The sequence below is a fragment of the Rhea americana genome, unplaced genomic scaffold (genome assembly GCF_003343005.1).
Source record: "Rhea americana isolate MKP2758 unplaced genomic scaffold, rheAme1 scaffold_17, whole genome shotgun sequence".
Lineage (NCBI taxonomy): Eukaryota > Metazoa > Chordata > Aves > Rheiformes > Rheidae > Rhea > Rhea americana.
In genome coordinates, this window is record NW_028185816.1 from 4858764 (window position 1) to 4873290 (window position 14527).

Consider the following 14527-nt stretch of genomic DNA (forward strand, 5'->3'; position numbering starts at 1 on the left):
CTTTAAAGATTCAAAGGGGCACAGAGAGAATCTGCACTGCTTGCTTTACATGAAACTTGCTCCAGATTTACACCACAGTAGTTCTGAATTTACTTTGATGTTTTCACAGTCCTGTAGCCTTAAGTACTAGAGTATGACATAACAYGACAGAATTATTTTAAAATAAGAAATGCATCAAAGATCTTTAAAAAGTATCACTGAAATGAACTGGATTTTCTGATCTGCGTACCATTGTTTGGGCGTAACAACTGCATATTTTGCTGAAACATGAAAAGATAAAGAGAACACTAGATGGACCATAATTTGACAGTCATGAGATGATCATTATCTCCACTCTGCTTTTCTTAGTTATGCAGAATTATTTCTTCAGAAAGTATTCATCTCACAGTGATCATAACATACTCACACAAAACTTCCTCTGTTCCTTCATAAGAGATTTAAAGTCTAAATCAAAGTCAACTGAAATTCATGGAAAGAACGTGAATGATTTATCTGAGATTTAATCAGATTCTTAAATGTTTCCAATATATACTTTTGCTTAAAAAAAATTAATGATTCATCTTTGCAGAAAACTCTGCTTGAATATATTCCCAGCTAATCTCTTAACAAAAAGACACAGTACTGATGAGCCTTTGTTGTTGCTATTACAAATTTCACATCATGAAAAGTTTGTAGCTATTCTTAGTGATCTGGCTTCCATCAAACTGTCTGCAGGACATTTTGATACTTTAAGTGTGGAGGGAGACAGGGAAGGAATCAAAACAATTTCTCTTCAAAGAAGAGTTAGAACTTCAGACACCGGTTTTGCAAGCCTGAACCATCTTATCTCGTGCACAACATAGTCTGTTTGTTTAATAGCTCCTAAGTGAGGAACTTTTAATTTTATAGAGCAACTCAATACTAGAAAAAAACAGCCAGGACATGAACAGATTAAAAGGATGGATAGAAAAAAAATATTCTGTAGAATAACAAACATCATTTCATACATGACCTTTAAGCTGTATTACCTGATTTGCCTATTTGGACTGTGGGAACAATTCTACAGTTTTGCAAACTTAAATTTCTATTTCTTATTCCCATTGAGTAATATGCATCATATATGCAATGAATGATRAATTCACTTGATTTCCTGATTACATGAATCCTCATGGGAAACCAGGAAGGCCAACCAGCTTGAACCCTTATTAACTCAGTCCTGCATCCAGAGGAAAATAAATGTCTCTGTATTTGCCGCTAGTTCCAAAATTTGTTTTCTGCTCAAGAATGTACACTGACAAATTATACATACAGTATGGATACCACAACTCTCAATTTATTGTGCAGATTTTTACTCAATGAAGAGATGTCCTAGATATTTTGRTAAGGCTAACATTAAGGTAACACTTTCCCAGGGTAGTTTCTTCATGAGTGGAAGTCCTACAGCATTTCCTATTTCTAGAAAAATGGAAAATAGGAAAACTTTTCTACTCTCATTCTTTCTAATATTCAAAATATTCAAATGCAATATTTTATATTAGAAATCTTCCTCTTCATTTAGCACCAAAACAAAATGTGACATTTTTCTAGGTGCCTCAGTTTTCCTGTAATTGCCTTAACCGATAGAATCAGCCTCTGCAACAGTCCTCCAAAACCAGCTAGTCACGGCTGCAGGGCTTAGGTGCTGGCCAAGCCCTGCAGGTGTCAGAGACAGGTCTGCTTCACTCAGTGTCCAACTGACACAGTGCAGAACCTGAGCTACTCCACAACCATCACCTCCATTTATTTCTCATGACATTACCCTAAACTCTCATTTATCTGCAGGTCTCGAGTTTCAGATTAAAATTACATCATATTCTTGCAGGGTCCAAAGAAGTCCCCAGAACCAGCAAGGCAGAAAGAAGGAAGGACGAGAGGAAAGAAGGAAGGGCAAGAAGAGTCCTTACTGGACCGGGGCTCATTCCCGAAGGTTTGAGTTCTGCCCTTACGTTGAGAAATCTCTTGCATCTTATATAGGTACTTTTAATCTAACATATTTTTGTCACTAAAACTGACTTCTTTCACACACACAAAAAAATCAACATTAAAAAAAATATTTTTAAATGTCTTTCTACCAGCTGATGATGTGGAAGTCTTTGAGTTAGGCTTTGCAAAGAAGATTTTCTCTGCTATTAAAAATAATCTCTCCTCATAAAAAATGARTATCAGTTCATTGTCTGCAATGAAATGAATTCATTTTCTGAATGAAGCCTATTTAGTAGATTGACAGTTTACCTAATAAAAATTGCCAGTGAGTATTCTGTTTGGAATTTGGAAAMAATTTCTGAGTTCCTTTCCAATTTGCTTAAAACTTTCTGAASTGTTCTCAAAGCTTTTCAATACAGGATTTCAAATCTGACTTTTTTTTCCAAGAATCAGCAACCCTTTCTTTCTTCCTTTGAAATAATTTGGAAATTACAGTGATTTCCTGGTGAGGTCTTTCAAGCTTGACTAAAAACCAAGCTTTGCATTTCAGACACTTGAAATAAGCAGAATTGTTTACAATCCATTTAACATATATGCTTGCTGATGAAACTAAAATCCATTTGTGCGTGCACTGCTTGCAGCAAAAATTCCAGCATGCTTATGACAGAAAAGCAAGCCAAACTCATTATTTCTTTGAGTTCTCTTCCAAAGTCTGTATTTGAATAAATGACACAYAGCCCAATTCCACTTCATGTCTTTAAAATCCTCTTTGCTTATACTTTATATATTGTTTTCATTGCAAATATCTTAGAAATTTTCTTGTCAAAACATGCATTGTTACTGTAATATTCTCCTGTCACTGCTGARGATGATTATATAGTTGGATCAACTGAATTCCATCTTCTGTAATCTCTTTTGACTTTGATATGTAGTTCAATTCTTTCCTATCTTAGAGATAATCTTATCAGATCTTTCTTCTTCTCACATGGCTTTTTGGCATGACTGCACAACTCTCTAGTCATCTTATGTGAGATGCCAGAGTACTGTTGACAGGACTGATGGCAGATGACTTGCCAACACAAATATGGGTTCCATCATCACATTTATTTTCTGCCACTTACACCATCACAGATTTCTCTTTTCTGTGTTGAGGGTTTCTAGCAATATTTAATTTCCATATTAAGACAAATACTTAAATCAACGATAYTCATATAGATCTAATAAGATTGCACTGCATTTTGAATGTAAGCAAGCAAACTACGCAACTTCTGGCAGAGTGTAAGTAACTACATGATACCTAAAAATAATCATCATCATCATCATCAGTTGTATGAAAACCAAGATGATTTTGATAAACTTTAGCTTAAATTATTGGAGCTGACCCAGAAACATTTCTTTCTGCTATTGAAGGYTTCACTGGCCCAGTCTACAATCATGTAAAAATTACCTACAGCAATGACTTGATAGCCTGTCAGTGTGCCTGCTCAGTGTCTGGATGTACTTCGTGGCATCCATCTGGCAAGTGGAGGCGGGGGGTGTTTTTCTTTACCTCCCTCCTGTGAGGTTACTGAAAAGGCAGATGGTCTCTCAAAGGACTACAAATAGGAAAAAGCCACAGTCCAAGTTATCCCTGCTTTGCAGAGCTCYTTGCACACTCAAGAAAGATATATTCTTCTGGGAGAGGTCTTATTCCTTTGGGATGGAAATGGATCATTGCCATATCTAGGAATTTCAAAATTGCTCAGGGATTTGTAGCACTTGCTGTGAAATAACTAGAGCAGTTTTGTATGTAGCAGGTGGAWGAAGTTGTCAAAGCCTTTCTGGGCAAGGTGCAGAGTGGAGGAGCCAGAAACACCTCCTTTCCAAAATCAGTTCTGTCTGACTGCTCCTGGAAACCCAGGACTTTGTCTGCATACCACACACGCAAGTGCCACATGATGCTTCATGCATCCAGTCCATGTGGCTAAAGAAAAAGGAATCTACTCTATCATCTCTTCCTCCCCTTCCTCCCACCTTTTCTTAATAGCATTATTTGCAATTCCACAAATTCACAATTTTCTGGACTGGATGATTGACTTTTGACTTCTAACCTAGCCTTAAAAACTTTAGATGTTTTAAAATAATTGAATGYCTATTAAATACTTCAAAATAAATATCAAGTATTTATTTGGTATATAAATACCAAAATTCAGAAACCACAGTATGAACACCTACATATAGTATAAACCAAGCCATGGTATCACAGTGCTTTATATGACTTAAAACTATTCCATAGTTTAATCTGCACACAGAAATAATTGAAAAGTCCAATTCTAGTATTGATAAACCACTGTGAATACAGTCACCATGTATATGTGACTGTGACAGCCTCTGTGTGTGTGTGTGCRCGCGCGTGCACGCATAGGAAATGTAATTAGATTTTATCTATTGCTTAGCCAATATTATTCAATAAAGAGTGGGAAGGACATAGCTTAGTTTTTATGTTTATTTAATTCACATCTCGAAAGTTAAATTACATTTATATAGGACATGACATTTTAAAGGACTAAAAATAATATTATGTATCAAATCTTTAAGCCCCTACATACTCTTTCTTAAGCAAACAAATTCCCCCTGGATTTTTCCATTTGCACTGTATTAAAACACCTTTGCAATGGAAAATAGCAGCTTATTGGTATACATTACGCAATCAGCTTGTTCATTCTTCTAAAAAAAAATCTATAAACTTCACTCCCATTAAAACTGAAAAATGTTATGACATCTTTAACTTAGATACTAAATGACCACATTTATTTTATTTTCTTCATCTAGCACATACATTTGTGTTGGTTGTAATGGAACTCCTCTGAGATAAACCTTAATGATAAGCAACCATCAACTTTCCAATGGCTGAACACACCCAGAGAGAAATGATCTGTACTTTCAGATAGATTATTTCGGGGAYGATAGACATCATATTTAGACATTAATTTCCTGAATCGTCCTTTCTCCTTAATATTTTTCATTACAAATCCTTAAAAGTATAATTTAGARTGTAAAACGAGATCTCCTTCCATGCAAATCTGGGTCTAATCTTTCAAAACACCTTTTCATAACATTACCATGAGTGCACAGTTTTCCCTTCACACATGTACCTACCTCCCAATGGCATAAAATGGAACGTTACTGTTTTTTAGCTTTTCTTTGTTAATTATTCTAGGTCTTTTTCTCTCTAAAAACACTACTGTAGAAGAAAAAACATATTCAGAAAAAGTCTCATTATCAAGAGCCAGGGGAGACACCTTTCCAACACTGCCCGCAGGACTTCCCACTACACCATTCTCCCAGTTAAAACGCATCCCCCAGGCAAAACCAGTTACTAACCACCTAAAAACGGGAGAACCAGTCTCTAAGTGGGATATCCTTTCCCGGTGAGAGCCAGGAGCGTCTCCCCGAACGCCAGAGACCAGGCAGACCTGTCGGAGGGCAGAGCTAAGCACCTCTCTAGGCGAGCTCAATGYTGCGCAGAGCGAACTCGCAACGTTTCTTAACGCTGAAAATACGAGAGACGTACAGAAGGCGAAAATAACAATAAAGACTACTCYGATTTTTGAATAAGAGAAAAGGGAGGTTAGATGATCTTCCTCTGAGAATATACAAAATGTATTTACATTTACAGCATAGGCTTAGGGGGTGAAACTCCTTTACCTACTCGCCAGCATCTAGTATTTATGTTGACACCCAAATGTCTCTCAAACCACTGTAAGGGACTGGTAAATATGAGAGGACCTATGGGAGAGCAGTATCCTTTTAAAAAAGTAGCAGGAGAGCTATTCTAGGGCATCTAAATTTGCACAAGTTGCCTATTTTAAGTAACTCTCAAAACACCTAGAGCTACGCCTAAGCAAAAAAAGCTCCATCTGTTCAACACAGCACTCTAAATTCTGTTATTTTTTCTTAGCCATATAGCTGATTTTTGAGAGCTATACACATTTCAGATAATTTTAAATAGGTATTTTCTAGCAGAACCTTAGCTCAACATTTTCAGTTGTCTGACTTCCTTGTAACAACTACAGTTTCTTAATTATATCTCTATGCAGTCAGAAAAAAAAAGCCCCTCATGAGAATGTATGCAATCAGCTTTTTCGGGATTAATAAGGGCTATGTGATGTTTTACAGTACCTCAGTTTTCAACACAAAGTCAAAATGATGTATTTATGTATACTTAACTGTAAAATGGGACTCATTTTTTATYTGAGAAGATTAAGCGAAAACAAACAATCTCTCCCCCTAGACAAGTAAGATTAAACAAGAAAAGGAGCTAAATACCCAAGTTAGCAGAAAATCAAATTTAGAAATACTGTTCCTAGCACTGACCTTGTGAAATCCTTAAGTAATAAAGTCTATTAAGCTAAGRACAACAAAAATCACCTTGTCATACAGCAAACATGCATATGTTGCATAAAACATCTGAGACAATGAAAAACTCTGAAATTATTGGAGCCAGMTGTTAGGAAGGCTGTTCAGGGAAATTAAGTGCTAAAGAGAACCCTGAATACGAGATAGTTTTGGAACTTAACTTGGCTAAATGGTCACAATCCAAATTCTATTTTAACTGATAATGACCATCATAAAGGAATCTAAACAGCGTTGAATATACATAGAAATATTTATGTATATATATACCCCCTACATATGTGCATATATAAAATATAAAGTATAAAATAGACACTTAATATACCTAACGAATATATATATATATTTAGATATATTTATGTGAATATGTACGTGCATGAGGGTATGATAGAAATTATTCACTGTGAATCACTTGTTCAATTCTAATGTTGCTGAATGCCTAGAGCAGCTAATACAGCATCTTCCAAAGTAAATTTATATAGTGCCCAGGCTGTTGAGTGCTCTAAATAGAAACGATGCACTATTATTAAAATTCAACGAACAAAGGAATGACAATTCTACTTCCTTCTTCAAAGAGAATGGAATAATAGGATTGCCACAGATACTTTTTAAATTTGTATAAACACTGAAAAATCACTCAATGGTCGACTCTCAAATTATTTGATTAACAACTTTTTTAGACTCTATTGGTTTACTCAGGTAATTCCATACTCTCGCATTTTCTTCAGTCTTCTACTAGAAACCTCTATGTAAAAAAATTAGAAAGGTAGACAAAACACTACAGATATTTTAACTTTGAAAAAAATGGCAAGTCACAGTTTATACCTGCTACTATCTCAAAATCTCTGAGATTGGGATACACCAGCTGCACCCCAAAAATTTGCCGATCCTAACAACTTCCTTCCTTAGACAATTTTACTTCTTTCACATAAATAGGGAGAATCACAACTAGCTGAAGAATAGCATGAAGTCTAGAACTAATCATGCAGTGGGTTTTTTTCTTTTCTTTCTTTCTTTCTTTCCTTCCCCCCCCCTCATTTTTTTTTTTTTTTTTTTTTTTTTTTTTTTTCCTTCCCCCCCCCTCATTTTTTTTTTTTTTTTTTTTTAACGCTCTGGCCTGCCAGGGAAAATGAAATCCTCAATCACTCCATTAGAAGTATAAAAGATCTAAGAATAACTCAGCAAAATTCCAATATGGGTACATTCTAAGCAGCTAAATTTGCTCTATAAGTTCATTTTGGCTGCCAGATTTTTCTTCACTTGTACTTTTTTTGCAGGGTATCTATTTATGAATATAAGCCAAAGAAAAAGAATAATTTCATTTAAAGTGTAGCTTGCTTCCTGCGATAAGAGAATGCACCTGCTTTAATCTGAAATTTGTTAGTATTTAATTGTTGAAGATATTGAGGCGCATTCTGTGTACAAGACAGTTGTTCTATTGCCATAGACTTTTGGTGGTTTACAATTTATGCAGTCACGAGAAGGATTCCTAATAAAAAAAAAAAAGACAGCTGAAGTCTTTTGAACATAACAGAATAAAAATTGCAGCTAAATACATGAGGAAATGTAATGTAAGAAAAACTATTTGAAATTTGAGGACAGATGGTATTCTGACATTCCTTGAAATGGCACTGTATCACAATAACACCAGAAAACCCAGCTATTCAACTCTGAGGGTCACTGAGCACTGTAAATTTTCCATATGAGTCCCAATTACAAAAACACCTGTGCCCAGTAATTTTATGCTAATTCAATGAAAGATGCAATGTTGAGCATGAAGATTCTACATAATTTCTCATTTATTATCTGTGGTAACTTAGCTTATTGTTTCTTTGCTCCATTTCAGTAGAGGACATAATTGCAAAGTGAATTTAAAGGACTTCTTCCTCAATCTGCCAAACCAAAACAGGTATTCAGTTTTTCCTTTGCTTAAAAATACCCAAACCTGTTACTCATGTAGCAATCTTCAATCACTTATGCTATTATAAATATGAGGCTAAAACTCATGTATATGTAAGAATCTATAAAATGAACCCATAGGAATGCAGATCTTATCAGTAAAAAGCAATACAAGATTTCATCATTATCATYCACAGCAAGTGACGCTGCATTCTGTGTGAGATGCCAGTGGAAATGGTAAAATAATTGCTTTGCCTAATTATCTACTGAGATTTTGTCTGCAACTGGGTAGGTGTTCCAACAGCTGCCTAGAGCTTCTGTCTCATTTTCATCATTTGGCTGATACATAAAGAGGAAAAAAAAACGTTTTTGAAAAACACATCTCCTATTTCATGAGTGTAATTCAATAAATGAAAGTTTGTCCCTTAAAGAACAAATACTAAATTATGGTTCAYATAACCCAGTTAGAAAAAGTAACACGTCCCATCAGATCTGCTCTACTCCATCCGCAGGCCGAGCTTTTGTTAATCCTGCCTTTTATAGGAGAGAGWGAGMCACGTTTTATTGCTGCACAGTTTGKCTTCTTGGAAGTCAACCAGGCTAACGACACAGGCGTTTTCTGAAGGCTAGCCCTCCTCCAGCAAGCTGCACGCACGCTGTGCGTTTGGGGGAGAGCCGACCGCCGCGGGAAAGCTGCTGGAGCAGCTCTGCACCTCTGCACCGCACCTCCGGGGCTCGGTCCTGCGAACGCCTGGGGCCGCGGAGCTGCTCCGGCGGAAGCGGAGCGGGGCCTCGCAGCAACAGCCGAGGACTCCCGCGACGACCTGTCTAGACTGAGATTGCCCTTGGATTAGTTTTCTGTTCTGTCATGGATTTCAAGGAAAACGCGCAGCGTTACAGCATTTCAGTACCTGAGTTCAGATTTCATAGCACTACAGTGAGGTCCCTGGGTTGCTGCAAAGTTACACTGCAGATAATTTTATAATTCATCCTACAGTGCACTGCTCAAGTCTGCAGGCAGGCTTTGCATAAGTCGCTCAGGAGGAATGGATCCTAAAACCTCTACTGGTATCAGGCAAGTGTTTATATGCTGTTGAGCTATTTAACCRTCTGAAAATATCGTTGTTAAACTGCTTCCATTGCACTTCAGTGCACCCAATACACCCAAAACAATATTACTTATTTAAAAGGAAAAGTAGAATAATCTTTAAGGTGGCCAAGGAAAGAATTACATTTATTATCTGAAAGTGCTACAAATTTTTGCCTATAAATATTACTGGATTTATTATACAGCATGGGGGGACTTTGTTGATTTATTGTACTGTCAAGGAATTTACTATTAGACTCCTGATATCTGTATCATTAATCAATTGTATTTCAATTATAAACTTTTACTTTGTTGCTTCTCTAAGTCAAGCAAAAGAATTTTATAAAGATAAAACTTGGTCTGTAAGGGGCAACTTGAGAAATGATTACATAACCACACACCATAAAACCTGTATCTTCTTTCCATAGCCTGTAATTTTTCAAAGAATCAATTCTGTGAAACGTGATCTCATGCTACAGGCCTAATCTAAAGCCCCGTAACTCAAATTTTTTCTAATAATTTTTTAAACGTAAGATTAGGTCTGTCATGTTTTGCTATCTTATATTATCAAACAAAAAAGTCCTTCAAATTTTGTTTTTAGGTATCTTTTTGAAGCCCAAGAAAGGGCAAACTGCAGCATGACTTTCAGGGTCTTCTGTGACTGTCTAGCAACATATTGCACAGACTTCATTTCCAGAAGATCTTTCTAAGTATAAATAACAGATTTTAAGAGTTTGTCCCAGTGCACCTTCAAGACAGTCATCCTGAGAAGGCGAGTTGACACTGTGACATAGTAACTGTATCACCATCTTTAGACTACTTACAATTTACGTAAAGAAGGGGAAAGAGGTGGGGTGGGGAGGAGAAAGAAAGGGAGATACAGAGCGCTGGCTTGCCTGACTCTGATGCAAATCAGAGCCTTCGAGTAGCTGAAAATTCATCAGCTAGATAGTGCTGCTCATTAAAAAAAATATTAAAGAATGCATATGAGAAAGGCAACCATCGTAATATAAAAAATGAAATCGGTATTAGAAACAAATGATAAGCGACAAAGAACAGATAGAGAATACTTTGGAAATATGATAATRTGTCTTCATGACATGGAAAATAATAAGAGCAAATAGAGGTACCCACACAGAGCTGTCTCCATCTTATACCTCCATTTTTAATTCCTGCTTATTCCATCAAAAATTGTTACCTATTTGAAACAGGAAAAAAGGTCCACCTGAGGTCCTGATACCAGTCAGCATGCTAAAAACAGCTCTCCTGCAGTGTTTTTCACTAGATTTTACAGATGGGCAAACTGATGTACAGCATGGCAAACCACAGGGTCATGTAATCAGCGGAACTAATAGGAATAGAACACTGTATCTTACATGGCTTACTTGRCACAAGGACTGTAAATGAGTAAGAGTCAATCAAAATTAAGAATATTGGGATAGAACAGAGAAATAATTGCATCTCCAAACGAGCGCAAGTATTCTTTTAGGCCTGTGCAGTATCAAGCGCATACAGTTACTGAGACTTGAGAAACATCTAAAACATGAAGAAGGGAAGMCATATAGATCAGGATGGCAAGTCAACTGTATAGTTTACATTTTGCATAGAAGTATTAGAGCTTTGGAAATGCATTATTTTGAAAAGTAAACAGAYCCAACTGCAATAATTACTGCAAGAAAATAGTCAACGACAGAGCACCGGTTGTACAGCGCTGTACCGCACAGCAGAGCGACCCCAGACTACCATTTGTGTTATGTATTAAGGTATCTACGCCACATCAGTATTCCTTATTTCTCTTGAGCCCCCAGTAATCTATTAAAGTTCACCTGGAAAAAAAAATTCTTCTTCAATAAATAATATATACATTTTAATCTATAAGTGATATATCTAGAGATAAGCTGCATTTTTAGATGTCTTCCTAATAGTATTTTAGACTTGCTTGCCTGGAGATCTCGGATCAGCTTGTGCGATATAACACGCTGCATGCGCTGTAAATATCTGGGCACAATGGCACCTTGACTAAATGTAATTGCTTTTGATATTTATGTAATCACCTTACTGCCTTTTAAGCGGAATTTCTATGTAAGTCAGTAACTTTATTTTCTACTGTAGTTCAAATAAAGATGTGCCTCTGCTATTTTTAGCACTGAATTCTTATTGAGACATTTTATGCAACTCTATTGAGACTAGTCTCATCATGAAATCACATATTTGAGATGTTGCATTTTCACTCTCACAGGAAACATACACAGGAGCATTTTTCTCCCATTTGATTTGCAGTGGGAGTTGGACATGAAGCTTTCCTTTGTGCCTTTGAAATTATCTAGGCCACTGCACTGTCACATCCTGACAGAAGCATGAAGGAAGATGAATGAGGGAACCAGCAAAATATGTATTTTTTTTCTCCCAGTGTCTAACATTTTGGAACTACAGCTATGCTAAGCTTCATGATAGTCCCAATCACAGTTTCAGCTTCACAATGGGAAATTGAATGGGAGGCACTTAGCTCTTTCGAGGTTATCATCTCCACAACTGAGCTTAGGCTCTAACCCATGTACCTCTGTAATTTTCTAAACGGTGGATGATGCCAACACGTAAATAATTAATTCATAAGGTATTCTATAATCGCTGTATTATCATGTAAGCCTTTCTGGTATTTTTCTTAGTAGTACACTAACATAAAATAAACAAACAACTGAAAACAGTTGCCCTAACTCTGCAAACATTGCTGAGTGTAGGATATACTAAGATGTTTATCTTCTTTTAAAAACTCGAAATACGAAACAGCAGCAGTTATAAAAGTCCTTTTAGTTATAGACAAGTCAAGAGTAACTTMTTCAGTACTTACATCTTTAGCTAAGCAGTCTCAGAAACCTTACAATTTTTTCAYTATTTCTCAGTCAAATATTTGAGAGCTAGAAGTATGAAATTTTCTGCCTCAGGTCACTGATATTAATTCAGAAATAACCAGCCACTTTGAGAGAGGAATATTCATATGAATCAGCATTATATTGATGTAATATTGATGTAAATCAGCTGAGAATTTGGACTATGTTTTTGTAAAATATTATCATGTTATCAATTCCAGCTATTCTAAAGCAACCAGAAGGCTTACTGTATTTTAAAAATAAAGAAATGACATGTTAGAAAGGTCCTATAATACGTAATATAGTAGAAACACCTATAGTTTTGATTGCATATAAGATGTTTCCAAATGCTGACAGGCTGTTTCTTTTTTCTGTGTAAACCATTTCAGGAGTACCTCTTGTTTCAAAGGGCTTTGGAATACAACAGTGTGAAAAGTAGTAAATTGTCTCCTCAAAAGAAAAAAAAAAAAAAAGGTCTCAAGGGTTGCAATCAATTTTAATACATTTACTCAGCAAATAATGAACAACAAGATCAGGACTTGAACTTCTAAAAAACATAAACATTCATATACACCCTTCTTCCAAAGGAAAACTTGCGAGTGAAGAAAAATATCTGCAAAGCTTAAGAACAGGCATGGTGGATTTTAACTACACTTTTTAGGGCAAGCAGACGTATACGTATACAGATGTATACAAATGCACATCTACAGACTGTAGATGTATATGGATGCACAGCAGACCAAAGCCCTGTGTGTGAAACTCCTGGTTTAACCTAAAGGGTTTCCAGGGCAATCTGCAGGGCCCTGATTAAGGAAACAGCACTGAGAATGCACACGAAACACACAGAAGTTGTTCTAAGCATCTTCTTCACTATTTCTCCAYGAATACAGCTTTGACAGAATAACACTGCTAAATATAAGAGAGCAAGAACTACCTTTCATTTTTATTTTCCTGCCTTGTAAGTAAAGAGGAGGGGGGCTGCAATTGGTTATTGTCCCTCTCTTAAAAACAATATATGACAGAAGCAAGGACACACGACACACAAGAAAAAGTTGTCATAAAAAAAGTGCCATATATCCACTCTGGATCAGTAATAATTTAGACCAAGTTGTCAGCTTAGTAAGCTGTGCTGCCTTACACTGCTGAAGCATTTCCTCCGTAGTCTATTCATGTTTCTCAACTGAGGAGGTATTTCATACCCACGTACCGACGGTGTCATAAGCAAAATAATTCACAAATAGTTCTAAGTTTTCATATTAGCTCCTCTATGAATTTTGCACTTTTCTTAGTCATCTGATTTCAAAGACATCCTTGAACCTAAAGACTAAGAGGTTTTCCTCCTCTTTCATCCAATTTTAATATGCTGGGAGTGTTATCAAAATTATTTCACTTCACATTTCTACGTAATTTTTGGACTCACCCATCCATCTGTGATCTGCTCAGGCTTTTCACAGTAATCCAAGATTACAGTAAAGCTTGGAATTCGGGATGAGGCATGTGAAATATAATCCGTATGTTTTTATCATTGATTCGTTGCAATAGACATCTTTGGCATAAATAAATATAGCTTCTTTTCAGCTTATTTAGTACTAATTTGAACAATTTCCTATTTGAACAATCTCAATCTTATTTGCACATATATTTTGTTGCTCTTTTGTGTTCAGTGAGCAGCTAATGAAGCTTTGACTCAGAGTTGGCATCTCTACCATTCAGCGACTGAAACTGTTTCACCGCATGAAAATTATTAATACYGACCCCCTAAATTTTCCCCTTATTCACCTTTTCTCCTAGACAAGATCTGACCAACAGCCTTTGCTATATACTTATGCAGTTTGTTTATGACAATGGGATAAATTTGTCTCATAACGTGRATCACTGATATTCATATAAGCATAGGAGAATAGATTCTTAACATGCAAAGGTTAACGAAAGACACGATTTGTCAGAAAGGAGAAAATACAGTAATCACTGTAAGTAAACATATTATCTATATATAAAAAAGTATAAATATTGATGTTTTAATTCTAATGGTACTTGATATTATCTCTATATAAAAAAAGTATAAATATTGATGTTTTAATTCTAATGGTACTTGACGTGATAGATTCAAGAAATTCAACGAACAGAAAATCTTTACTCTGGACCAAGATGATGGTCTTGCAATACAAAAGTAGTAGTTGCAATTCAAAACCAGGATAGTTTCAGTTTAACCTRTGGTGGATATTTTAATTACAGATATTCCTTTATGGTAGAAGTATTTTCAAAAAGTAATTGAAGTGGAAATATATATATTTAAAAATTAGAAATATTCATGTTTTAATAACAGTGATGAGGTGGG

The 14527-nt window shown here is 35.9% G+C and overlaps 1 protein-coding gene across 2 annotated transcripts in view; it reads right to left on the bottom strand.

The window, feature by feature from the left end:
- Window positions 1–14527, bottom strand: part of LUZP2 (leucine zipper protein 2) — a 182012-nt gene that overhangs the window by 12399 nt on the left and 155086 nt on the right. The gene's annotated exons all lie outside the window — the stretch shown is intronic.